The sequence below is a fragment of the Caloenas nicobarica genome, chromosome 2 (assembly GCF_036013445.1).
Source record: "Caloenas nicobarica isolate bCalNic1 chromosome 2, bCalNic1.hap1, whole genome shotgun sequence".
Lineage (NCBI taxonomy): Eukaryota > Metazoa > Chordata > Aves > Columbiformes > Columbidae > Caloenas > Caloenas nicobarica.
Window position 1 is genome coordinate 124,996,663 of NC_088246.1, and position 27,954 is coordinate 125,024,616.

Consider the following 27,954-nt stretch of genomic DNA (forward strand, 5'->3'; position numbering starts at 1 on the left):
TTTGTATGCCCTATGCACATAAAATCGGAGATGCTATTGCAGGAGCTGTTGGCCCTAATTTAGTATAAAAGCAGGATTTTTTACACTTTCCTTCTGGCAGAGATTAAAAAAATATTTAAATCATTTTTTTTACTCTTTTTGGTTCAGGAATGACATATTCATGTACAAACCAATAGAACCACATAACCTTGCTACTTTCTGAGGGTAAAATTACATTATTGTCAGACATTATTTTAAAGGATACAATTCACAGTAGCGTTAGCTGCTGTAAAAAAGCTGAGTGAATGAAACCATGCATAGGAAAATTGCTGATATTTATTCAAATAAGATGTGAGCTACTCATCCCTGAATAGCCAAACATTGTAGAATAAGATGAGGATAGAAGAGAAGATGGGAGGATGAGGATGAGGTTTTCTTTTTACTTAAGGTGTTAAGATTTAGAGAAAAAGGTGAAACATCTGTGCTTTTGAATGGAAACTACCAGATGGATTTTGAGGCTTCGGATGAAGAGAAGAGAGAACTGAGCATATTTTGGTGAAAGTTTGATGTCAGGTCTGTCGGGAACGGTATATAACAGAGCTATTGAGCTGCAGATCAGCAGCTCTGGAAATAGATAATTTGTGCAGGAGAGGGACATTGCTGCTCCATGAGAAGATTTTGGTGCACAACCAGTCCTCTCCCTCCATCTGTTCACAGAAACTGGCAAGACCGTTGAGAAAAACATTTTGCCCTTCCCATGTACATGAGTGGAAGAGGCTATCACTCATCAGGCCTATAAAGCCAAGGCTATCTCAGTTAATCAAATTTCCTGTTTGTTCTGAGGGAAATGAACAACAAAATGAACCGATATGGCTCACAAGTTTCATTTGATTAATTAAAAATAAAAAAAAAAATCAAATGGAGGCTTTTAATCTTTACATTTGTGTTTTTAAACAAAAGTTTCTGAAGTGATGCCTGCGTGGTGGGGTAGAAAGCCACGTATCACGCCTGCCCGTGCTCCAGGGCAGCGAGGAGCAGAGTCAGCTCAGATCTCAACAGTAGGCAAGCAGGACAGGTCTTACTAAATGCACTAAACTATTCCTCTATCAGCCAGTGCTTGTCCAAAGAGCAAAAGCAGAGAATGGAGGTATAACAGCAATCAATCTGCATGAAAGTCTCTGCATGTGACCCTGGAGATCTGTGGCAAAGTGCTAAATTTTTGGTGAGTCCATCTAATTTTTGCTTTAGATGATGACAAATTCTGTATCTGTCCCCCTTTTTTTGCTGCAGGAAGTGAGCTTAAACAAAAGGAAAAAAAATATAGGCGTGAACATAAAAGAAATGCTAAATCTGAAATTAAATGAAGTTCAGATAATCATCTGCCACTCAGTTTCCCAGTATTATCCCTTAATAACGTTATTGTCTCTTTGCCTATTTGCATCTTATCTATTTAAAGCAGTTGTTTATCATTGATAAACTGATTGGTTCATCATCTATGTATTTCCAAAAGAAAGAGAACACAATATCCCTAGGACCCTGATAGTTTTGCCTCCTTTTTGTTCCATTAGTTAATGAGAAAGTGGGGAATTAGCATTAAAAAAAACCCAACTCAATCTTTTGCTAGCACTGGATTAAAGATGGGCTTGAAATACAGGGCTTGGAGCCAGATTCATTCTTCCCAAAGTTTGGGAGAGCTTTGGGTCCTGGCAAAATGCCAATTCCAGGCTAGCAAAGCATAAAGTCCAGGAAAAGCTCAGCCTTTTGTTCCAAATGTATAACTGAGAGACACTGAGGGCCTCATCTTTCAATTGCTTAACATATTTAGTGTGTGGAGTATTCTGGGCTCCCATAAGACCAGGATTAAGCACTATAAAATGCTTAAACACATGCGGAATTTGAAGAGACTGAAGAATGCTGAGCCTGGCACAAATGACCCCAAGAAGCTACTACTGTGGACACCTACAAACATGAGGCTCTTAGGGACATGGTTTAGTGCTAGATTTAGGTTATAGTTGGACTCGATCTTAAGGGTCTTTTCCAACCAAAATGATTCTATGATTCTAATGATTCTATGTTCATCTTCACTCATGGAGTTGTTCAAATATAGTTAGTAGGTCTAGTTTTACCAGGCAGTAAGTAAGTTCATACATGTGTTCTGCAAGAATGAAGAATTAAGATTTGAAATAGCACTTTTGGGGACACTTAAGTAAGGGATGATATTTTGCTTTGTGTCACTTCAGCCTGTTTTTAGACATACTGGTGCTCTTAGGACTGGCAGCAGATCTGCACGGCTGTCTCGGTGTTAATCCATACGTATGAATGGAAGATCTATCCCAGCTGTGTGTGTAAGGATGCTCCCACCAGACTCAGCAGTAAATTGGTGCTGGGCTGCTTGAACTCATGATGGATGTCAGCCCTACCACTCTCTGGTGTGCGTTGGTAACAGAAATAGATTTGCTTTGCTAAATAGATTCAGGTGGGCACAGGAGTACCGGGTGGTAACCCATGTGTGTCAGCTTCTTCTGTGCAGATGAGAATAAACATCATGTATTAACTTCATGAACACCTAAATCTTGCCTTTGCTGTGCATCTCTGTCTGTGTTTCTTTGGCACAGCATACAGCAACACTTTTAGGTATTTGGCACACATTAAAATGGGAAATGTTATTGAGTTAAATACAAGTAAAACCTGATAACAGAGCAACTGCTGCACCTACCTTCCCTTCAGGTACTCTTATATGAAATTAAATATTGATAAGTTATGCTGTTCTGGCATCCTCTGTTTTCAGTCTTATCTGTAATGGCAATATTGTGTGCAACGTCTGGAGGTTGCTGGCTGAAGGACAGTTTGATGAGTTCAAGTATCTGTGAGAGAGTTTGGAATTACATTATAGGTTTCAGGATCTCAGTCAGATTTTAATGTGATAGCTGAAGAATTTACTCCAGCAGATAATCTGGCAGGGATTTGGGATGCAAAGGCCTGAGCTATTTTAAAACAAACCGGAATTGACAGTGCTTTTGCTCTCATGCTGGGCCGTGATTGAGATGATTGGAGAGCATGTTCAGCTGTAGTGTTGGTGGGGTCAATAGCCTTGGGCAGGTGGCGTGGGAGGATGGAGGGGACAGAAACCACTGCTGCTGCTGCCCCACCATGGGGCTGTCAGGTGTAACCAGGGGTAGGGACCGGGCAGTGTCACCTTGTGCATGGGGTCAGAATGAGCTGGATAACCGAAATGCCCCTCTTATCTCCAAGAGTGAGATCTGTGGCAATTGCTGAACTACAGCAGCTTAGCAGACCGAAGTAAACAAAAAATTACGTTTCCTACCCCAGGCTGTAAACTGTTGAGATGGGAGAGGTATCACAAGACTGCTCAGCTGATGCTCTGAGTGCAGGACCAGATGAACAGCTGGTGGGGCGGGAGGCAACTGATCCAGCCTAATCCAGGGAAATCAGCTCTTTCTTCTCTAAAGTGGTATTAACAGATATTCATGTCTAAGCGATCAGCAGTGAACCAGTTAACAGCGCTGACGCTTAAATGGGAGCCTGGGTTTCCGAAGAAGCACCCTTCAGCCCAACCCTCTCGCAGCCCTTGCTGCAGCTGCTGGCAGGGACCTGGCGTTTGCAAAGCTGCTGCCGAGGGGCACATGGCTTCGAGGTTCCCCCCCATGCATTCACAATTGTATAACATTCCTCTTGCAGCTAAAGCAATTGTTTACATGGAAAATTAATGTTATTAGCATTTCTTTTCTTCTGTGGTTTTTTTTACCCATCTTTTAATGTGATTTAACAGCTGGAGATGAGGAGAAGGCAGCACCAGGAGAGCAGTCAACTCTCTGCAGACGGGCAGAGAGTGCTCTGGGGACTGCCACTGGTCCATGCATGACAGATGGGAACTTATGGTCTATAACTTAACAGATGGATCACAGCTCTGTTTTTTACTTGCATGGAGAGAATCAAATGATTATGGGGCAGCTAAATAAAAGCAGGTAATCAGAAAGATCCGTGATTCAGTGTAGTGATTTGGGGGGTTGTAATTTGCAGGGATGAGAACCTTGTGGCAGTGACTAATGTATAAAAGCAATGGCAAGAAAGACGAATTATTGCTCTGATTCACATTCCATAAAACTATATTTCATTGGATAAGCATAATTTTTTTTTGTCTGCCACTCACAAACATTTCTTTTTGAGAAAAGACATGATTTTGCTTCAGAAAGTGAAAATTTAATTTACTGTGCAGACTAAAATAGAGATGTAAAGTTATATTTTGGTGTGACATACTAGATATACATTTTTATATATACATATGTATTTATTACCCCCACTATTTTCTGTATTTGCTTTACCAGCTACCACTCAATTGACAAAACCAATAGGGACTTTTGTGAGCTCTGCCAGTCCCTGCCCTTTGTATCATAGTGGGACACGGCATATTTGTCTGTCTGTCGTTGCTGATAGTGTGCTGCCTGTATTTTTCTGCATTTCATGAATGCCTGTCACAGTAAGAGATGCTTATTGCTATCATTGTCTTTATTGCTATGAAACATACAGCAACAGCACACATGAAATACATAGAATATTTTGATGCCCACCTTTCTCAGTAGCCTTGAAGATCTTTCTTTATTACAAAACTTAGCAAAAATAGGTGGAATGCAACAAAGTCATTCTGAGTAATGTAAACCCCAATGGGTATTGTAAATTCCCCCTTCCCTTCTCCTCAGTTTACTTATCAGGCTCTAAGACAAAGTGTCGTTTAAGGCATGCCAGGTTTCAATGGATGAAGATATCTATCTGTCTTTTACCAGGCTGTCACGGCATACTCGAAGTTACTTCTGAGCAGAAATGTGGTTGCTTATGCTTTATTTTTTTTTTATGTGATGCTTTCTTTTCCCAGGACAAACATGCCGAGTTTTTTCTTATAATTTTCCCACCTTCGCTCCAAATGTACATTTTACTTTCATATCTTGATATGTATTTTTTTTAATACCTAGATTTCTGAAGGAAATAAGACCTGTGCAGTCCTATTGTGTGTGCATGTGCTTGTACCAGACTCCCTTCGACACTTTTTGAACTTGCTCAACTTCAACTCCATTTAGCAAACCAGTGGAAACCTCTCAGCTGGTACGTTCCTACAAGATTTAGGAGAACAGGCACCCATGTAGATAGAAAGGCCAAGAGGTCACCCTTTATTAGACAACAGAAGCTACAGAGGGTCAAGACAGAGAAACCTGAAATTTGAGTTTCATTATTTCTGCTCTTTACCAAATTACTTGTCTTTAGAAGCTTTCCCAGTGTCACCCCTTCAAAGCTTTATTAATCCTGAAAGTGTTACAAGGCTTACTTTCAGCATGAGACATGGGAAAAAAACCCAGTGACTCCTTACAGTTACTGAATTATAATGAAACAGAACATGTGTCCCTTTCACTTGAATACTGAATAAGTTCATCAGGATCAGGGCTGCAGTATTGGAATTAACTTCAAAAGTTACTTGTTTTGATGGGTCAGCAAGGAAGCCGCATGTGAGCACGGTGATTGCTGCAGCCGTGTGTGACATCCACAGTGAAAAATTAAAACATCTTTATGAGGGTACTTTCAGGAGAGAACGCAGGGACAAATAGCAAAGGTGTAATGTTACGGACCTGCATGAATTAAACATTCATCTTCTTCTCCTGTTTGGCGTGAAGTCAACATTCAACATGTGTGTCATAGTTTATGGGGTGATTGTTAAAACAGGGAGGAAGGGAAGCTTAAAGGAGAATGGGAATGTGAAACTAAGGAGAAAAAACACTAGAAAAAACACTTAAAACACTTGTTTAGTTAAAAGATGGCAGTGCTTGTGAGAAGAAAGAATAACACCTGACATTTTCTTGTCATGGCAGTAGACTTAACTCTGTCTTTATGGTCTTCATAAATATGAAGTAGATGTCTCTTACTTAAGCCTAACAGACCATTAATACCTTATGTATTGCAATTTTGGATCCCTCCTGAACAGTGCAGAAAACAAATCGGGCATTACTGGTTCTGTGTTGTGGGAGAAGTTAGAAATATCTCATTTCAAAGCACCTTTCTCTCTTAGAGAGATTCTTAACAAATCGCAGGAGTTATTATACTCAGCAGCTTCAATGTTTTCTTTTTCCTCAAACCCTGGCGGACTGTATTGAATTTGGGACTGGAACTGGGAGCCTCTTGGGAATCAAAGTATCTTCTCATGCTGCTCATGATATGCTCTCCTTGTATATGCCTGAGACAGTGAAGTTGTTCTTCATTGGCTGGCCATAACGAGCATCCTGTTAGACCTTACTGTGGCACTTTTACTCCCATGCAGGTAGTCTCCATTCGAGACACAGTAATGCACATGATAATAAAGAATCACAACAAAATGTAGGCTGGAAGCGATCTCTGGAGGTCACCTAGTTCAGAGTCCTGCTCAAAGTTGGATCAGGTCCCTCAGAACCTTGTTCAGTCAAGGTTTGAAACTCTCCAGGATGGAGGTGCCATAGCCTTTCTGAGCCACCTACTCCAGTTGTACTTTTAGGTCTAGAGATCTTTTGTTCAAACTCCTGCATGCTATCCCAGTGCAAAATCGATCACCCTAAGCACACAGACCAGCAAGGGAGAACAGATCAGAGAATGAATATGAACCTTTAAGGACAAAATCCTTCATCACTAGAGTGAGTACGGATGGAGTAGTAGTTGCTGGAGGTACAGTCACCGCTTAGAAGTCACAGCTAGGATACTATTCTTTGTAGACTGGACACAGTCAGAGACTAGTAATAATTCTCATAAGGTTTCTGTGATTCAGGACCCTGAAGAAGGTTTCTTTTAGCATTGTTTCCAGACACTCCAGCTTTGGTAGCTAGAGATACTTGGGATGACATTGGAGCATTTGCACATGAATGCACAAACAGGACTTTGGAATATTTTTAACAAAGCCTCAAGACTTTGTCAGTCTCTTGACTGGCACAGCCAGGAGAAGTGGGAACAGAGCAATTCACGGTGACAGGGCATCGTGGAGTCTAAAGTAGCACTCTGTTTAGGAGGGAAGTGGGGTGATCCTCCAGTCAAAGCCATGTATCCTGGGTAAATGTAGGGAACAAGGATATGGTCTGTAGTTGTGCTTCATTCAATTTAACCTGAAAATGCTAGGAATGAAAAGATGTTGATGGTAAACCTTACCCCTGGGATTTCATGAAAGACAAGGACTAGCTTCACAAAGGGGAGGAAGTACAGCAGCTACTCCCTTGAGGAAACTGGAATAAATAGGGAAAAAACAACATGCAAGACTGGAGAAGTAGCTGAGTGATGAAAGCAGAGGGTCTGGGTGCATGTTGGCATTTATGGAAAGCTTCAGATGTTTGAGCTGCTGTGGAGGAGGTTTGGCTGTGCCAGTGTGGGCAGAGAGGAAATCTGGCAATTAAACCAGCATGGAAACAAAAGGATGGATGGAGAGAAAGCGTAGAGGACCAAGGTCAGGCAACAAAGCTTTCTACTTTGTTCTGTGCTTCTGGGGTGCTTAAATGTCTTGGCTTCCTGTTAATAAAGAAATTATATCATGGCTTGCACTCTCAGTTGCATAACATCTTTGTGGCATGACTGCTCTTGTTTACTGACAAATATTATTAGGAATGTCTCTTGTGTATGTTTTTTAATCCATTAATGTAATTTGGCAGCTGGAGACAAAGAAGGTCAGCCAGCTCCCCACAGGCTATGGGCAAATGCTCCTTAGACTGCAGTAGGAAGACAATTACATGTTTAATACAAATCTGTGCAATTGAAAGGTCCAATGTTTTTGGGGATGTGGCCACTAGCAGTCATAATCAGCGGTTCCCTGAGGCTTTGTGGTTATGTGGCATTATCTAACACTTGATTTTACACTTCACTGCAATGTGGGAAAGTCTTCAGAGTGAATGGCCTGTAAAATTCAACATCCAGACCCATTGTGACCTGGTCTTTTCTTGAAATTCAATGTGAGTATTGCTATTTTCATGTTGGGTTCATCAATTTCTCTTTCTAATAACTCTCTGGAAAGGTCACATACAGTTTGTATTTCATACCTACATTAAACTGTTCCATTTCTACATAATGAATTTTTGTTTTGATCTGTATTAAATCTTGAGTAAAATATATTATTCATTATTCATTGGTCAAGAGATCTGTTACCATCTTTTCCAAATATGAATTCAGATTTTGCAATATCTCAGCGCTTTAAGTGCCAGCAAAGCTCAGCCCTTTTCTCCCTTTGCCCAAATGCACCTTTTCTGCTGAAGAACAAAACAACCTACCTCATGTAAGCTGTTTTAATGTCTCATGATACAAATACTCAAGCATCACAAAAAAAAAATCTGTATTTCAATTTGTTTCAAACCCTTGCACATTCCTTTGATCATTCACATGAGAGAGGGAAATAGACCTTGGTGGTACTTTCCACTGTCTAATGTGCCTTTCCAAGCCCTCCTGTCCAACTGGGAGCAGCTGCTGTGCCACATTCCAGGGATTTGCCTCCTTGCCTGCTGTTCATCACTCAGGTCACTTTACCGAGGAGGCAGGGCAGCTAGCAGTGCCCACTGGTGACCATGCAAGGCAGGAGGGGAAAGTTGGGGAGATTGGAGTCACCATGATGGTGAGCTCTCCCTTGCTCTCTGCTTGTCCTTGGTACATCACATCCCACTTTAGTTCCTTGCTGTGGGCATGTTCCCTCATGAGTGAACTGCTTTGTTCACATGCCAGACTAATGCCAGCTGGTGCTAACTTCAAGTGTGAATGTGGGCATTTCCTCATCTGAAAGTCCTCGTTGTGTGATAGCCATTGCAAGGCTGACTAAAATCAGTGTCTGCTGTGATCAGGGGTGCTGGTGTAGTCCAGCCTGCAGCTCACCTCCCAAGCTGGACATCACTGCACAATTTGGCTCTTGTCCACACACACGAGGTTGATTCTTTTGCAGATAGACCTTTAGAAGGTGGTTGCTGTAGACTGCAGTGTCAATACTACATAAATTCAAGACCTGCTCTTCATAGCATTGCCAAATCTCTCTAAGCATACTTGAGGCAAAGTAACGATTTTTCATATTTTGCCTTAAAAATTGAAATAAGATGATGCTCTGCTGTAGAATTCCCTCTGGATCTTTTTAGTACTAATGATGTCGCACGAAATAGAACTTTTTTTCAATAGAGAGGAGAAAATACCCAGATAAATTTTAACTACTTGTAGGATGGATTCAGAAATGAAGGAATCCCCTAAAGCTGCTCTGTTCTGTGATCTTTGTTTCTAACAGTGTTTTAATCCTTTTTATGAAACATTTCTTGAATGAAGCAGCATCTTTGGTTATAGTATTATTTGAAGATACATGGAGATGAGAGGCTCTGTTAACAGTAATGGTGTCATGTATCATACTAGTCAGTTGGAGGGCAAGGACAGGGGGTAGGCTATAAAATTGTTTCAGAAGACACAAATAAAATTTATTTGAATCACCCCTGTGCACATTTCCCCAGATTGTTCACTGAGTAGCAATATGAAGACAGACATGACCTACCAAGAGGAAAAGATAAGCGCAGAGTCATATTTTCAGGTACCATTGACTATCTTCCAGTGGACCATACTCAAGTTTCTGTTTTGTGAGCCCACTTTCTTTCACACATTCCCAATGTTACCTGTCACGTGAGTGATGACATAAGTAAGTGGAAGCACCAAAGGCTCCTATGCTGTTTGGTCTTTCACCCGTGGGTCGCTGACCACTTGCCAGGGCAGCTGCTGTTGCAGAGCACCAGCTGCGTTTCCAAGCTGAGCCTTGCATGGTGGAGGTTGCCAGCTCTGTGCTCTGTTCCACAGTTCTCAGTTTTTCTAGTTTGAGATCTTTCCACTCCCTCTCTCCTCCATTTATGTCACATTCTGCCCCTGCTCCATAGTTTGCATTTATTTGCATAAAATACTTTAACAACTGCTTACATAAAGGCATATTCAGTTTCCCCCCATAACTCATTCCATGCATCGTGCACTTATGTTTTCTACTCTTCACAGTCTCTGGCATCATTACAATATTGTTTCTCTGTGAAAGTACTTTTTAGCAGGTGAGCTGTGAGGCTGCAGCACAACAGTGTTGCCAATCTCTGCAATTCCAACACCAATCACATAGTGTTATTTGCAAAAGCTCAGGCTTGTGGCAGACGTGTACAAATGAGTCTTCCAACTTACCTGTAACAGAAAGGAGTGTATTCTTCTAGCTTAGTGACAAAGAGAAGAACCTGAAAAGTAAATGTCAGAACATCCTCAACGAGAGGAGAATAAAAAGAATTTCACTTCTACCAGTCTTAGCTTCATTTCTGAAGTAAAGGAAGCACAAGTTGATAATTTACTTGTGTTGTGTAAGTTTGCAAACCATGTGTACACTGTTTAAACCTTCACTAGTTCTGTGTAGGCTGGTGAATGCTTAACAAAAAGAGAGTGAGATTTAAAAAAAAAAAAAAGGAGAAAAAAAAATAGGGGCAGCAGTTAAAACTCTGGTTATTATCAGCCAGCTGTCAGTCACCCCTGGCCACCAGCGTGAGCACTGCTCCGGAGATGAAGTACTGGAGCACATGTGGGTAGTGGAGGATTTTTGCAATGGTGTTTAGAGGACAAAGAGCAACCAGCCAGAGGAAGCAAAGATCATTAGTTACATTAATATGCTGCTTGTGGAACGGTGTTTTATGACATCCTGACTCACGGAGCCTGAGTCATGATTTTGGAAACTTTCGTGTTGTCAGTAGAAGGGCTGATGGACCCACATGTACAATCTCTACTTGATGAACTTTGGGTTAAAAATCTTCTGTATTCTCTCTATCTTTCACCCGTTCAGGGGGATGAAGCATCAGCCACAACCTCAAGCCCCTAGGCATGCTGTGACCATATGTTGCTGTGTAGCATCCCTCACTGTCCATGTCAGCTTTGACACTATGTAAGACACCCTGAAAACAGTTTTCTTACCAATTTCAGTGCTTTGTCAGCCCATAAAAACAGATTTAGACAGAGGAAGCTGACAGACTGAACAAATACAAGGATATCACAACAGTTTCAATCCCTGGATTTGGGGAGCAAAAATTTTAATAATGAATATTGATATTAGAAGTGAGAGGGGGTGTTTCAAAGTGGACAGGAGGTTGGTAGTTTGCTCTTTTTCACCTTGAAGGTCCTTTTGATAAACCATAAAGATTCTCTTACATTTACTACCACATTAAGATTGATTTTACTCTGTATTTTTCAAGCTTTCCTTTATTGCATGATTATGATTAAAATAGGAAAATAAAACGTAATGCCCCAATGATTCTTCATTTTTTTTTCTGGTGTACCTCCTGTGCCTCTCTTTAAATCTCTTACTTTTAATTTCACCCACATTTTATATCTTGTATATGTAAATTTACTTGCTCCTTTATACTTAGCCTGAGTGCAAATATGAAATAGGCCCACAAGTTTGCATTTTCGTTGTGAGTGTCCTCTAAGTGCCTTTGTTAGGTAAGGCCCACACATTCTCCAGTTTTCTGTGAGAGTTGTTAGAAATTATTGTTTATTATTATGATAATTATTGGATGGTAGATTTTTACCTCCTCTTACAAGCTTCCACGAACAACTGAAGACACAGTCTCTATATCTGGTGATAACTGCTGTTTTACAGATTTTAGTTACTCTTTCATTTTTTGGACAATGTGAATGTACATAATCTTCATGTGCATTTGCTTGTGTAATGTCTGTACTTCATAATATTTTGCACTTTCATTTATAATTTCTCAATGTGAGAGTGCCACAGTCAGGTCCCCTGAACTTTACAAAATTAACTTGCTGCGTCCTAATCTAAATGTGTTGCAGTGTGTCTGCTTCAGTCTTCTGCAGCAGGGTAGCACTCTGCTGGGAGAAATCCTGTGCTGATGTGTGTCTGTCACCTCTGCTTATAATGGTTTCTGTGGAGCATATGTAGCAAAACTGCTGACACAGCCAAGTGTGGAAATAATTGAGAAGGGACCTGGAAGAAGGCACCATGGTCTAGTGGTCCACCATCCATACCACAGCTCTCCTTTTCTTCCCTACAAATCCAACCCAGCTGGATCCAGCCTGGACAGTGTTATTAGCAAGAGGCAGCTGCTATCAAGGGTCAAGGACAGCATCCCCACCCAGTCGGACATCTGGGACCTTTCGACTTAGTTGAGAGCACATCAACACATTTAATAGAAGAGCGATGGGAATTTTTACTACCATTTTGTTACTGTAAGAAAAGGCGGCCATGAGATTGAAAAAAACCCAACTTGCTTTAGGTATTGATTTAGGTATAATTTTCCTATAATATTCAGACTATTTTTTTCCATCACTAGCCCAAAGCATCTTTCATTCCTTCCAGAGCTCAGCTGGATGCATGATTATTGTCTCTACTGCTTTTTCTTCCAAGAGGCCCAGTTTACTTCTCTCAGCTCAGAGGCGGTTAGGAAAGTCTTCTTACAGAATGTGTCTTAGTTTGCCACTGTCCCATGCAATGTCCTGTTAGCACAGACATGGGAAAACTCAAGACTGTACTAGAAATTAATTTAATGTATTGTGTGTGTGAATACATTAATGGGATTAGGAATTCAGGCTGAAGTGTGATGAGTTATTAAAACCTCTAAACTATAACAAGATCAACCATTTAATAGTGCTGAGGCTGTATCATTGCCTCCCTTACAATGAAATCTTCCATTTTCTGACGCTCTTTTGCATCTCTTTATTACGTTGGGTGTGATATAGACCTAGACTAATGGCAGGGGATGTCTGCAGCCGCATGTCCATAGTCTTATCACATAATATGAACACATATATCTCTGAGACAGATGCCTGTGGCAGCCCTCTTAACTCCCTTGTCTGAGGAAATCTTCTCCCACACAGGGCAACCTATAGTTTGCGACTACTTACAAGACATTTCTGGTGACTTATTTAACAGAGTCTTTTTGTCTTTTTTTACAGTGCTCTTCTAATTCCATGGAAATAGGTCCCTGAAGGAGCACTGTGGTGCAGAGCAGGAGGGTTCCCTCTCCCTGCTCATTCTGTGGCTCCATGTGCCACGTGTCACGCGAGAGTGTCTTGTCTGTCTGTGCCAAAGAAGATCCAGCAATGACTAAAGGAGAAGGGAAAGGATTGGTCAGCATGGAGACTCATAAATTCTAGCCTTGTTTCTTCCCATAAATGACCACTCTGGCAGCAAACCCTGCAGCTTGTTTGCCCAGAGGGAGCATGCAATATTTGGCATTTTAGGGTCCATTGCTATGATTCTATCTGTCTATCTATCTGTCTATCTATCTATCTATCTATCTATCTATCTATCTATCTATCTATCTATTAGAAAGTAACATTCTTCTGCTTTTGTGATTTCCCAAACACTTGTGTAATGTTTGATTAGCAGCTTCAGGAAAATGCCTCATACAGACCCACTTCATTTTCACCGCAGATTTCTAAAAATTGAGACCATTTAATTTGTTTTTCAAGAGAAATGAAAAACAGATATCAAGTAATTTTTTTATTTTGCATCTGGATTTCTATGTAGTCATAATGTGCATCATGTGGTAAGGGAAAATACACGGGCAGACAGGCAGAAAACCATCTCTTCAAACTGCCTTGTTTGCCTGTGACTCCTTCATCAGCCAGCAGCTGATGTCAGATATTTAGTGCAGTCATCCCATGTTTGGGAACAAAATGATGGCAATATATGCCTGTTTTGAAACACAAGGACTGAAATTCTGGACTCAGAGAATAAATGGCACAACTGTTGCTCTTTTCATGACTTCAGTCTCAAATGGGATATTTCACACAGGACAGAAAAAGCAGGGAACAAGCTAAAAGCCAGGCAAGCCTCGAGGCAAAACTAAGCTTTGGGACAGGTCTGGCTGATGGGTTTGGCTTTGGGCAGGGTATGCATTGCAACTAGGGAAAGATGAGGAGTAAGAATAACCGTAGCTGAGCATAAGCCTAGCTATATTCAAGAATACATGATTGTGGGGGGTAACGAATGTGTCTCCTCAATCCACTTTGGTACAAAAGAGGATCTGAACGTACCCTTGTGTCATAGTTGCTCTGCAGGTATTGTAATTTCTAAGCAAGAAGTGAATGAGGAAAATGTTTTATGCTTCTACTAAATTGACCTTTTGGATGAAGGGCAGATAACAGTGTATATGTACATGCTGATAAGCATTCTTTTATTCCAAGAATAGTTATTTAGATAGCCGTTAAATTTCATAGCTCATAAAGAAGACTTGTTACAGGATGCAACAGAGATGGGCTGCAGACCAAAAGCTTTTATATGTGATAGGTTACAGTTAGAAATTAAAAAACATCTAATGAGCCTGTTTTCTGTCATTGAATGGAGCTCTTGAAAAGTTTCTTTTTTAATGAATTCTGGATTTCACTGAAGATCTGTTTAAAAGAAAAGCTTGTGGAAAATTTCCAAGAATGATAACATCTTCAAAGTAGTAATTTTTTGAATAAAACATTTCAATCTTTGAAATAATTGCTCGAGTCAATTTAAATATATTATATAAAAAGTTAAGGAGTCGAAATAAAAAGAAAAAGAAAAGAAAATATTTCCATTGATCAGAAGTTAACCTTTGCCTCTAAAATTTTCCTGTGAAAAGGTTTAAGCTTTTGTATTTAGCTGCAGCTCAGAAATTTCAAGATTCTCAGTGAAAGGAAGTTTCTTCAAAGCATTGCAGATTTTTTTTTTCTGTATTATAAACTTCAAAGGTTTAAAAAATATTTACAGAGATGGTATAAACCAAAGAAGTTCAGCTTTGTGCACCATCACAAAAATGTAATGGGCTTATTATGGTCACTCAAATATCGGTCTGCCACATAGTTAGTTTAAACAAAATACTGTACATGGCATCATTTTTAAAAAGTTTGTGTGCATTGCAAAGTTCTTGTTCTGTGATGTCATTAAAGTTAAATTAACACTTTTAAAACAAATTCTGTTTATATGCTTAATGTGACATTATATATTTTGAATTGATAAAGACATTTGTCTATGATTTCAGTTTATACACTGATTTTTTAAAAAATTTGAGTATTATAAATTATATACTGGACACAGTTTCTGGGAGGAATTGTCTATTTGCGTGAAACAAAACCAGAGGACACATCTGAGCACTGCAGAATGTACTGTCATTGTATACTACATGGGGTGGCAGGAAGAATGATTTATTTGTACTGTACACTCACTCAAATTTCACTTATTTGCTACTTTAATCATCTTTTTTTTGGGGGGGAGAGAGGGTAAAACACCCACATATTTTAAATGTCTTCTTAGTCAGTTTATACAGTGTCAGGCAAGCAATTATGCTATTAACGGTTTAAAGAATGAGTCAGCTCTAGAGGATACATTTTTATCATTTTTGTGTTTGAGATAATCAATATTCTATCTTCAAGTATACCACAAATACAACAAATGTTTATATTGATTTGTGTGAATGTAATGAGCGTTTCTGTGCAATTTTAGTCACATCCCGTTTTCTTTGAATATGTTAATGATACTGTCTTCACCCTTGTGCATTATATGTGTTCATATTTGAAATGTATATCTGGATTGTATTTACAGCACATTTTAAACATTTTTTTCTTTTTGGACCAGTGTAACTTATAGTAAAGTCCTAGTAAGGATCTTAATAGATTTTAGCCTGAGCTTTCTGCAAATATTGGGCAGATATTTGTTGCCTCAGAAAATGAATTCCATGAATACTTGCTAGTAGATTTTTTTTAGAATACTCATTCCTGTTATAACATAGAGTTATTAAAGATGACAATAAGATACCTTAATTAAGTGACAAAGATTGGCTTACTACTGCCTGATAAACAAATTCAGGTAGTGTTATGAAGTGTTTACAATCTAAGTTTGGTCTTGAACTCATATTTTTATCTGAAAATAAAATACATACAAAAACCCAAAATGCTTTACAATGGAAACTACCATATAATTTCCAAGAGAGTTTATTTTATGGTAGAAAGGAGATGGATTTTTTCCCCATTTTCAAATTTCCCATTAACTAAGTATTAGAAGTCACGTTAGTATGTAGAATCTGCATTACGTATTTGCTTAATGTGCTGGGTAGTGAGGAAATATCAAAGATTTTAAAAATAATTTTTTTTCCAGAGTGCAGTGATATAATTTTCTCTTATTGTTTAGCAAAGCTCAGAGACCGTGCACAGATGGATGACTTTAATACCCATTGAGCACTGACATTTACAAAAGTGCCGTATTTGAAACAAATAATTGGACAACAGGCTTTGCAGTGTTGTTCTCAACTCCCCAAAAGACACACCACTGAAGAAATACATACACTCTTCTTTTGAGGACAAAGAGGTCTGAAAGTCTGTTAATAAATCGCATAAGAAAAGGGACTTTGAAGTCTTTTGACTGTAATAATGTCTTCCCTACTGAGAAGTTAATAATCTGGTGGATCTCTTTCCCTCTTTTGAACATTAATTTGAAGAGCTTCCATTATTGTTTTTGTTCCTAGCTGGGGAGAAAGGAAATTCTTTGACCCTATTATTATGGGAAAAAAAAGTTTTTACTTTGCAGTCACAAAACAAATAGACAAACTTTTTAAAAGATCAACCTTCCACGTCTGCCCAGCTGAGGGACCACAGGGAGCTTCAAGTCTGTGCTCTGTATGAGACCTTGTGTTGGGCCATACTCAACAGCCTTTTTCCCTTGAAAAAGAAGTAAGGTAATGTAAGGTAAGGTAAGGTAAGGTAAGGTAAGGTAAGGTAAGGTAAGAACCAAGGTTGCAATCTTGTACTAAAGCATGTGTCACTGTTTCTTCACTACCAATTTGCTCACAAATGTTGCATTAAAATTACTGTGAGTGTACTTGCCTCAGTCTTTACTGTAATTTAATATATATATAATTTAATATATATATCTGATACTTTCTTTTTTAACAGCAGCAACAGTGGTGTATGATGAACTTGGATGCTTGTAATGCAGATAATTAAGGAAACATCAGACAACTAATAGCATTTGAAAACCTAGAATTTAGTGTATTGAAATGCATTTTTTTCTGTCAAGTGATACCTACTATTTTAATAAAGTATTAACAAATATTATCTCACAATTTCCTTCTGATTGTGTGTCTCGCCTATGTGGCTCTTACACCATAGTGGGAAAGACCAATAGGAACAGGGACAGGACCATCCATAGGACTTTTAAACTGGCACAGATATAAAAATTACTGACCTACTTAATGGGATCTCAAGATACAACAGATGGATCATTACTGATAGATGACGTTATTCACAAAACCTGAACAACCTTGTGGGTCCTATGATCATGCTGATGCTGGCGATTTTTGTTTTAAACTTATACGAGGATTTTTAGAATTTTTGAGTTTAATTTAATACACTAAAAATTCTAATAAAAAGACCATACTATGCTATTTTTCATTAACAAAGTATCTGAGATGTGAAAAAAGATTCACAGAATTCTTGATTCAAAATATGGATTTCATTGCAAGCTCTTTATATTTGGAGTGCTTGAATCTTTGCTTGGGATGTGAATCCATATCCCTGTGGCAAAAGTTTTGTTGACTAATTTAGGAGAATCTTAATTAAGCCATAAAGAACCTGAAAATTCATAACTGTGAGAATCGAGTATTATGCTGTCCTCTTTCTTGAGGCGATTTTTTACTTCACTTCTTTGGGGAGCTTAAGAAAGTATACAGCCAACAGTTTTTAAAGAGAATGTTCAACAACAAAAAAAATCATTTTAATTTAGGGAAAAATTATTATTTGTTTCTGAATGTTGATTTCCTAATAGTTTTGAAATACCTACATTTTTTCCATATATCTTTTCTCTCACTCTTCTTGAGATGTAAGAAAAGGGAAATACATGTTCAGATTTCATTGCTCTAAGGAAGGGACTCCGAGCTAAATAACAAAGACTGTTTTTCAAAAGAAGAACTAGAGCAGTTTGTACCTTCCTAGCATGTGGGCTTGAGTCACTAGTTTATGAAAAATCAGCTCTACGTTTTAGCCCCTCCTCTAAACTCGGGGCAAAACTCAGTTCGGCCATGGCTGGGCATGCAAAATGGTGGGATATCGTCACTTCCTAATGGCTTCTTTCTGTAGATGTTCAGCACTGACTGCATATAGGAGTAAGTCATGTAAGGAGTAAGGTCATGTAAGATATGAGGACCAAACCCAGTTAAAACCAAGATCAGCTGATGCAAGAGAGAGGCTGCAGCAGTGACTGCTGCAGCCTAGATATTGGTGTAGAACATCCTGTCTCATATATCGGTCTTGTAGTTATGGATGGCTTTTTCTCAGCAAAATAAATTATCTCCTTTATTATGGTTAAATTGTTTTTTAAATCTTTAATATTTCAGAAACAGAGTTTGAGTAACACCACTTGTCATGTAGCCTTTTTTTGAGCCAGACTGAACAGATGTCTATGAGAAGATATTATGCATTTTCTGCAGACGTAATGATGACAAAGAAGCATAACAGTGCATGGAAGATTTGGAAACTAGGAAGCTAGATGCATGCCTTAATTGCCACACAGTGAAAGACTTTTGTCACAACAAAGCTTTTAGCATCCAACAGAGAATTTATGGTTAGTCTAATTTCTTATTAATCAGGAAAGTGCCTGTTATATTATTGAGTGAAGTGGAGTCCCAAAAATTAACACTGCTTAATTGCCCATCTGGAACAGTAAACAGTTATCAAATCTGACTGCTAATGTCGCAAATCCATCTTTAATGTGGATTATCATGGTTTATCTTGGGTAAAAATAAAAGCTGTGTTTGACTGTAGAAGATAAACAGTCAGTCAAATGGCTGTGATCTTGATGTTCAGCTGGATAACGGTTCTGCAGATGTTGAAATAAATAGGGAAATTATTAAATTAAGAGAGACTGACAAGCTGAAGGAACTTGTTCTACAATTTTTTTCTTAGACCAGTGCTAATCCCATTGGTCCAGTTCTCCTGCAGCACTTGGAAGTGGTTGACACTTCTTAGGTTTCATAACCAGAAAATTTGGAGTTTATGTTTACTTATGTGGGCTGTTCCCACACACAGGCAGGACCTTGAGTTTGTGTCTTCTTCTGAACAGGGCAATGAGAGATGTGAGAACAGGGATCCCTGAGGGGGTCTGCCCTTGTGTTTGGGGCCAGATGAACCCCCTGTCACCTCCCCGGGGTCAGTGTAGACTCCACAGGGGGTGCAGAGGACAGGGGAGCTGGTGCTGAGGGCTCTGCATGCACCTGCAATGAGGTGAGACTCGCTCCAGCAGCGAGAGTGGAGTTGATTTTGGGCTCTTGATCTTGCTGCCGCTTGCCACCCCAGCCACTTGGGTCACCCAGTGCCATTGCCTGAAGTGCCACTGTGCTCATCTGATTTCTGCATCCTCCCCTTCAGTCTCCCTGTGGGAGGATGGGGTCATATCCAGCTCTGAGTGAGCACACGCTGAAGGTACTTGGATTCCACCCAGAGGTTTGTCATTAGGATCTCAAGAACACTTACAGGTACCTTTCACCCCAGCACTGGGGAAGCCTGAGCAGCAGGCATTGCCTTACCTACGAAGGCAGACCTGGGACTCAGAAATAAATAAAATAAAGGGTCCGCTCCTTATCTGATTATGTGACAGTATAGAACCAATTCTCTCATGGACATGGATTGAAAGTATGATAAATACACAGTTTAATAGCCCTAAGAGACCTTAAATACTGATTTCAAATAAAGCTTTCTGGAAAAGTGATTTTTCTTGCCCCCCGACTTCCTCCCCTTGCCCTACACCACTACATTTCCATCTGCCCTCAGGACTTTTCTGAAACGTTTCATTTACTGTAAAACATAATTTCATTTAATTCATAATGCTCCATAAGGAAATATCACTATTTATGTATTTCACACTCGTGAGATTTTTCAAAATAACCAGATAATCCTTCTCAGATGTTTTCAAAATGAGAAATTTTCTGTTTTATTGAAACTATATTTTTGTCTTTAAAGTTCAGTTAATAGTAAGATAAATCTTTAAAGGACACACTCAAAATAAACTATTTTAAAGTTATTTAAACCAGATATTTTTGTTTCAAACTAAAAAAATCATGTTTGTTTGTTTGTTTGTTTGTTTTTAAAAGATCATTTTTATAAGCTTTCTTCGAATTTTGACTTTTGTTTAATTCAAGATGGGCATAATTCTTTGACATTTAATTTCTTTACCTGTAATGCAAAAAAAAGTTGTATTTTTAGACTTCCAACATCAGAATCTTAAAATCATTTTAATTTACTATTCTTGATGAAACTATACACTATTGTGAAGCTCATAGTATTCCCATATTTATAAAATTCAACAAAAAATTTGCCGATGGCTAGCAATACTCTGCAACTGAAATGAACATTTTCTGCTATGAACAAAATTGTTACTTTTCAGCGGTAATCAAAGAATTGGTGATTCAAGCTTTCTGGTAATGCACTTTAATTTTCTCTTTTTTCAACTGTATTAGGTAACTCGTACATTACCTAGCCCTGAGGGAGTCTGAAATCAAATCCACCAAAGATGATAGAAAACTTGTATTGTTTTCAGAAAGCTTTATACTAAGCACATCGCGAACAAAGTGTAAGCTCTTCTAGTTGTGCTACTCTGGTCAATCCTTTTACAATCACTAAACAGCAACTTAAGAAAATATGCAGTAATATTTCTGATATTTATTCATATTTATTAGTAGAGGCACAAACACGACATGAATGCTAATAAAGGGCACAGCTGTCTCTGTGGGGAATTATTCTGTTAACATAGACTCTCTTTAGCTCCTGTTACTAGGAGTTAGCACGGACGCAAGAAAATCATCTCACTGTCTTACAGCTACTGTTATAGCTCTGGTGTTTTCTGTGGTCTAAAAGCAGCACTGATCATGTGGGCCACTGCTTATTTGAGGTTGTTTCCTAGAGCAGCTCTTCTGACATCCCTTCATTTGCAGTCCCAGCAGATATTTTCAATAAATCTTCATATTAACAAATGTATATGTACCTTTGCTGCTTGGATCACACACATTCTGATTTTTCCAGAAAGACCAATGTTCATCTGATGCTGCCCTTCATGAAGAGTTTCAAATTGTAAGGTAATTTATTTCAGTCCTGTTTGAAATGGATAGAGGATGCAGAAATAAGTTTCCAGACCAAAGAGAATGAATGTGGCACATTTTTTTAGAAGTTCCCATGTTTCAATGTCAGCTGAAAATGATAATTTTCCCCTCTACAAAATATATTCTGAAGTACTTCTACAGGGAGAGTTTATGTTATCTTTTGAGCCATCAGTTACTGATTATAATTTCAAAGCAGTACTAATAGCTATTGGTACTCATTTCATAATAAGTTTGACCACAGGGGTTTTGGCTAGGGATGTATTAAGACAATTAATCACTAAGTATCATTGCAGATGATAATTTTATGTTAAATTTCAGCTTAGCAAAAATAGAGCTGATGCTGTGTCTATGCCTTGGTAATGATAAGGGAACCTTTGATGAGTATTATATTTTGTCTACCTTCAGAAGGAATATCAGTGAAATGAACATTTAAAATATGATACTGGCGAGAGCAAAGCAGTCATATGTCAGAGGGCTGCATGCAGAGACCTTTAATGATTCCTGCTGCTTATGAATAGCAATTTAGTTATGCAATATAAGAATGTCTTAACAGTTTGCCAGTGATAATATCCTGTTTAGGTTATTTCTCGTTGTCTAATGAAACACTTGTAGTCTTAAAATCTGTGGATGAACTCTGAACACAGGTGTTGGTTGTGGCACTCCTGAGCTGTGCTCTTTCTCCCTCTCCCAGTAAACGTGCTGCACTGGCTTTTGCTACTCATGGTCTTCAGAGTAAGTCTCAGCATTCATCTCTGGCTGGTGAGATTGTGTTAAACAAGAACCCTCAAAGAAGGCAGTGCAAGCTGTCAGGCTCCACTTGTGTCCCCATAAGAGACTTCCAGGGTAACTCCTGGCCCCCCATCCTCCTGTTTGCGCAGCCCAGGACTCCACTGAAATACCCCATAGTAAGGGAACTCACTGTTTTTTGTAAGCATCTGCCAACAGATGAGTGGAGGACAGTGGGGATAAATGAAGGAAGATCCTCTACTAACTACTACTACTAACTACTCCTACATTTATACAGTCCTAAAATTACATTTGGCCCTTTCAAGGCAACTGCAAGGTTGATGTGGCCCCTGGTGAAAACGTGTTTGGCACCCCTGCTCTAGGTTATCAGCTGTTCCTGGAACTCCAGTGGTACCTACCTGAGCCTATGCTGGGCAGCCTGTACAGCACTGGCTTGTCCCACCAGCTCCTGGCAGCTCAGCGATGGTGCAGGGTGCCCTTCTCACGAAAGCTGCAGAGCTGACGTGTGTCATGATGGCCTTCATTGTCCCTCTGGCATGTAACCAAGGGCTGGGTTGCCCCATTGCTGAAGGTGCTGAGAAGCTGGCCCCAGCACTGACAGAGCCCACCAGCCAGTAGGGATGCAGCCTTTGTCTAAGGATTGGCAAAAATGAGCAGTTTCTTGGGTTTCTGTGTGCTTATGGAGACAAGATAGATAGTTTATTCCAACATACACTTTGCTCCTGACAAGAGCTAAAAAGCTCAGTGTTGTTCAATGGATGACACTTTTGCCAACCTCATTGACCTTGGACTTTGCAGCCAGCACCTTACACACCATGCTGGGGTGGTGCTGATTCATGGGGTCTTCTAGAAGGGACCCCAAAGGCTGGGGAAAAGGGCCTGCACCTCATTTGGCTGACTCTGAACGTGCACACCCTCAGGGCAGGGAATCAGATCTGGGCTCCCTGGGCCTGCAGGCTAAGATAAGATCAAGAAATGTTTTGCAAGCTGTGATCACCAAATGTGCCCCTCCTAGCCTAAATTAATTATTCTTTCTGGGAACAGCATTCAGGACTAAATCAAATAGAGGTCCACTAAAGAAAAAAATATGCCGTTGATGATTGGAGCCTATCTTCCAGAATGTTTAGGCAGCAGGCTTAGGCATAACAGCAACAGACCTTTTCCAAAGGGAAAGCTCTTAACTAAAGCCCAACTAAAGACACGCACTCCCTAGGGTCTGTCCTTGGTCTTCCTTCTTGGCCCGCTAGAAAATTCAGAGTTTCAAATTTCTGGATGTCTGAGCATGCTGAAGTTTGCTACAGTTCATATAGCTCCTCTTACAGGATATCAAAGCCCTGTCTTAAGCAACCAGGTCAGCTCCCCTTGTGCTCACCTTCCACATTGATGGGAGTTGGGTTAGACCATTCTGATAAAGGTATTACATGTAACGAGACCGTATATTATCAGTATAGATTTGTATAAATAGCTGGGAATTCAGAAACTTGTGCTCAGATGTTTTTGAAAGTTTTCTTCATAATGAGGAGGACCTTGATGTAATGATATAATTTAAATGGTAAAAATGGAAACTGTTGCTAGAAAGCAAGCACTTTAGTCTGATTTTATTTTTTTCAGCTTTATTGCAGAATCTCTGTGAATTTTAATTTTCACAGTCTGATTTGTCTAATAGTTTTTGGGTCTTCATCATCTGCCTTCAAGAGTATATTCTTTTTCATCACAGATCAAAAAGGTTTCTGTATTTTTTTTTCGGCATTTTCTTAAATCCCCATGTCCACACACCAAACACTGAGCCATAATTATACCATCTCTAAGGTATTTTAATCTCCTTATAATTTAATTAAAAATATTTGCTGTGGATTTACTCAGTGATAATGGAACATAAGGCTCTGCATTCATTTCACGGTTTAATTGAAATCAAGTTCTGTCAAAACAAGAAACGATGTTGCCTAATAGATCGTGGGCACAGATTAGCTGATCTGAGTGGGCCTATTTCCTCAACAGTTCTTCTGTTTTCTCAAGAAATTGCAAATCCCACTGGTATAATAATTCTTGGGATTTTCCCTCAAAAATGTTCCTGCTGTGTATATAAGCACAGACAGGCAGATTGTATGCCACTTCACTGCTTCATTTATTGAAGCGAAGCTGTTTGATTAGCATCCAGATAGCAACCATCCCCATACCCTCTTAGTAAGCAGCTCACAACCTAGTCTTGTGGCTCAGTTAGCTCAATCGCGTGGAAAGTGTTCATACACGAGGAGAAGTACACAGTTTCTTAGAAAATCTTTTAGATGAACTGACCTCTGCTGAAATAGCCATGCAACTACAAAAGCCTATTACATACTCTGCTGTCTATGAGATAAACCTTTAATTCTGTGTCACAAATGGTTAGAAGGAGTGTGAAGCCATTCGATGTGCAGCCTATTGTACTTAGTGAAGCTTTTGCAGGGAAAAAGTACAAAACAGCCTACAGAAATAACAGCGAATTGATCTAGGAGCTCTGGATGTTAAATCAGACAATTGCTTACGGCATCATGAAAAATCTGATCACCTAACTGGTTTTATTATCTACAGTGTGGGTGAAAGAATCAATATGAACATTTTCCCAGTCTTGGCTAGTGTATTGGTACAAATCAGTCTGAGCAGATCTTTGGCTTTGTAAATGCAGGCAGTTGTCAGTTTTCAGTGGGAGAATTGTGCTTCATAACAATGTATGAATGTGGGAAGTAAATCTGTCACCCGTCAGTCTGTCTAAAATGTGCATAAGGTTCCTTGCTTAGCCAAAGACTGTTAGTTGCACGCAGTGACAATATGTGGTATTTAGAAGATAAGCAGGTATTTATGGGGAAGTTAAGTAGAGAGCACATTCTGCCACTTGAAGAAGAATGAGACATGATGGTGGAACCACTCTATGGAATAAAGCACACTGTTTTCTTGACAAGCAAAATTACTCAGATCTTGGTGGAAATCATTTCAACATTGCAGGGCAGCAAGAATTTTCTTTAGCAGCTCAGTGTGATACGCATCAAAAATGAATATTAACAATAATTATCAGTTTTACGTTCTGTTAAGAAAAACCCCACTTTTTGTTCTCATTTCCTTTCCACATTCCACATACTCATTTTACAAAATTATAGATTTTCATGGAAAATATTGAATGTCAGGATGAATGTTTAAAGAACTATCGGACATTTAAAAAAAGTAAAATCTGTCAAAATATTCAATATCCAGTCACAAGTTGAACAGGTGGTCACAACTGTTTTACTGTTGAATTTTTTGCAAATCATCTGGATTCAGACGTGGTTGGATTTTTTACTGGCTTCCATGCAGAAAGAGTTCATGGTGGGTGTCATGATCCTGAAAGACTGTGACCTACTGTGTTCCTTTTCCATCTGGCATTTGATCAGCTGAAATCCTCAGGGGGGACCACATTTTGTGCTCTGGAGGATTCTGCCCTGCCTGGTGTGCTGGTTTGCCTACATTTTGCCTACCAAGGCAGTCTGAGTACTCCTTTTTTTCGATTTATCCAGCATTTCCTCTCTATTGCCTTGCCTGTTTTTCCAGAACAGGACATTTATATTAATTTGTATCCATTTATACTGATTTATTAGTCATGTGTGTTATCCTGCCACATCCTGTTACACCAATTAAATCTTTGTTCTGGCTAAAACCTTACAACGCCCCCAGTTTTCTGTGGACTGACACACTTTCTTCTCCATCCTTCAACTCTCTTCTGAGGAGCCCTGCCTCCCAGCCACACGTTCCCTGTCCAGTTTGAGCTGTTCTTACACATACTCATTGGCCTTTTGTCCTTTTCGCATGACTCTTGTTTAAATCTCCCCTCACTAGCTTAGCGAAACAGTCTGTCCTCAACCAACCTCTCATGAACCTCTTCCGATATTTGAAGAAGCAAAGCTTCCTGAGAAGAAAGACCCACATCCACTTGTTCTGGTGAGACCGGCAAGTCTGTCAGCTTGCAGCAGAACAAGCAATGCCCAGCATGCTCAGCCAGCTGGGTGAAGCTTGACCACCTGAGCACCTCTTCCCTCCCATTGAGCAACTTGGGAGGCAGGACACAAGGTGGGATTCTGATCCAGCCCCCAGACGGACATTTCACTTGCCTCAGGATGGAAGCACTCACCATCACCACTACCAGAATCACCTGTTTTGGGAGGAGAGGATGTGGGACGTGTAACTTCTCCTGTTCTACCACAGGGACTGCCCAAAGACAGAATTCTTTATCAGTTAAGTGTTTCTTTCTGAAGGAGAAATGTTAATGTCTTTCTATCTAAGGTCAGAGGCTAAATCTCCCTTGAAGAATAACCAACTATGCTTTTGTTGGTACTACTCCATGACCTGGTAGATAGCTAGATGACTTGGATTCCTTTTAAACAAACAAAAAAAGATTAGTCTTGTTTCTGGGTAAGTACTTTCAATATGGTGTATTTACCACGGACAATTTACTAAGGCCTGTAGAATTTTGCTGTCATTGTAAAGATAAATAGATGGGAATAAGAAGATCGATACCAAAATTACAAGCCAAATCATGTATCTTCTTGCAGAGAGTACATTGATTAGTAACAGAGGAAAAATGGAAGAAATTGCCTAGAAGATAATTTTATAAATTTTCCATCAGTTTAAGCTAGGGTACAGTTTAACTTCATTTACGCCTAGCATATCTATGGTGATCTGAACAGATATTTTTCATCCAGTTTCCGAAGTTTATTGATTTGCTTATTTAATTGTCTATTTCTGGCTAAACTAACTGTACCCAACTGTAAAAAAATGCTATTGTTGTTTTGACATCCAGCCAGTTTGGAGAGGTGAAACTGTTGGGAGGACTCTTGATATCATTTTCCTCCTGGAGATTGAAACCGGAGCACTTAAATCAGTGCTTCCAAGTAGCTATTTGCTTTCATGAACATCAGACTTTTCTCCACTAACTGCTGCATGAATTATCCTTCAATGAAGTCAGCATCTCTCTTCATTAAAGATTATTTCTGTATCATTTCCATATAGTTCAAAGAACTGAAATATTTTCACAGGCTTTGTAATAAAGATTTATTCTCAGCCTTCAGCAATACGTTTAGATTTCAGCTCATTTGCAGCTTGCCCTAGTGCTCAGGGAGGTAAAACGTGTCTGTGCAGTCCCAGGAATGGCTCAGGCTGCCCAGGGATGGAGAGCAGCTGTCTTCCTGCTCCTTCCTTGACTGCAGGAGGGAATGAGAGAGGGAGACGTTGCTGTTTTCCACACCCCTGCCAGCATCCTGGAGTGTCCAAGTGACTTGTTGAGTTCACATTGTCATTTTCATATTCCCTAGGGTGATGAAAACACTCCAGTTGTTTGTTGTCTGCTGCTTTTTTCTATTGCCATTTTAGAACTTAGATAATTGTATGATGAAAGCGTGGTCCTCAGCAGGACTTGTGTGCATGGTTAAAATGTGGCACAATAAGAGAATGGCATTGGCGTAAAAGTGCTGGAATGGCAGTTGTCAGCTTTATAGTTGTCAATAGAAGAGATGGCTTCTGCACATTTTTGTTTCTTTCCTTTCAACTGCTTATTCAGTTTATTAAATATTAATACAATTTTTTTAAAGTATGAAAGCTAATCTTTTCCCATGCGCTACATGTTCAAATGGAGATGACTCTTAATCTATGTGTATAAAGCCAGGTGTTTCTTCATCTTGGACTGAACATGCAACTGAATATAAATGAACACACGTACATACACACACAATATCTAATTGGAGCAGATGCTGAGTCAGTCTGTGAAGGTGAAGTTCCTATCCTGAGATGGCTTCCAATACTAGAATAATGACCGATTCCTTAAGATTGCCTGTTTAATTGTGTGACCTTCGTTCAAGCTGACTGAGAAGAACAGAAGTACAGGCATTTATGTGCACAGAGATGCACTGGTATCCCCTTTGGGAAGATTTACAGTGTACCAAACCTGAAGGGAATAAAAAGGGGCCAAGAATGAATTATATTTTGATCACCTTCAAATCGTGTCCTGATGAATGCGTCCTTGTTTATGGTCTGACCAGGCACCGTCATGGATTGTGAAGAAGAGCAAAGAGCATCACAAGATAACCTATGTCAGAAAGTGTATGTTTAATGC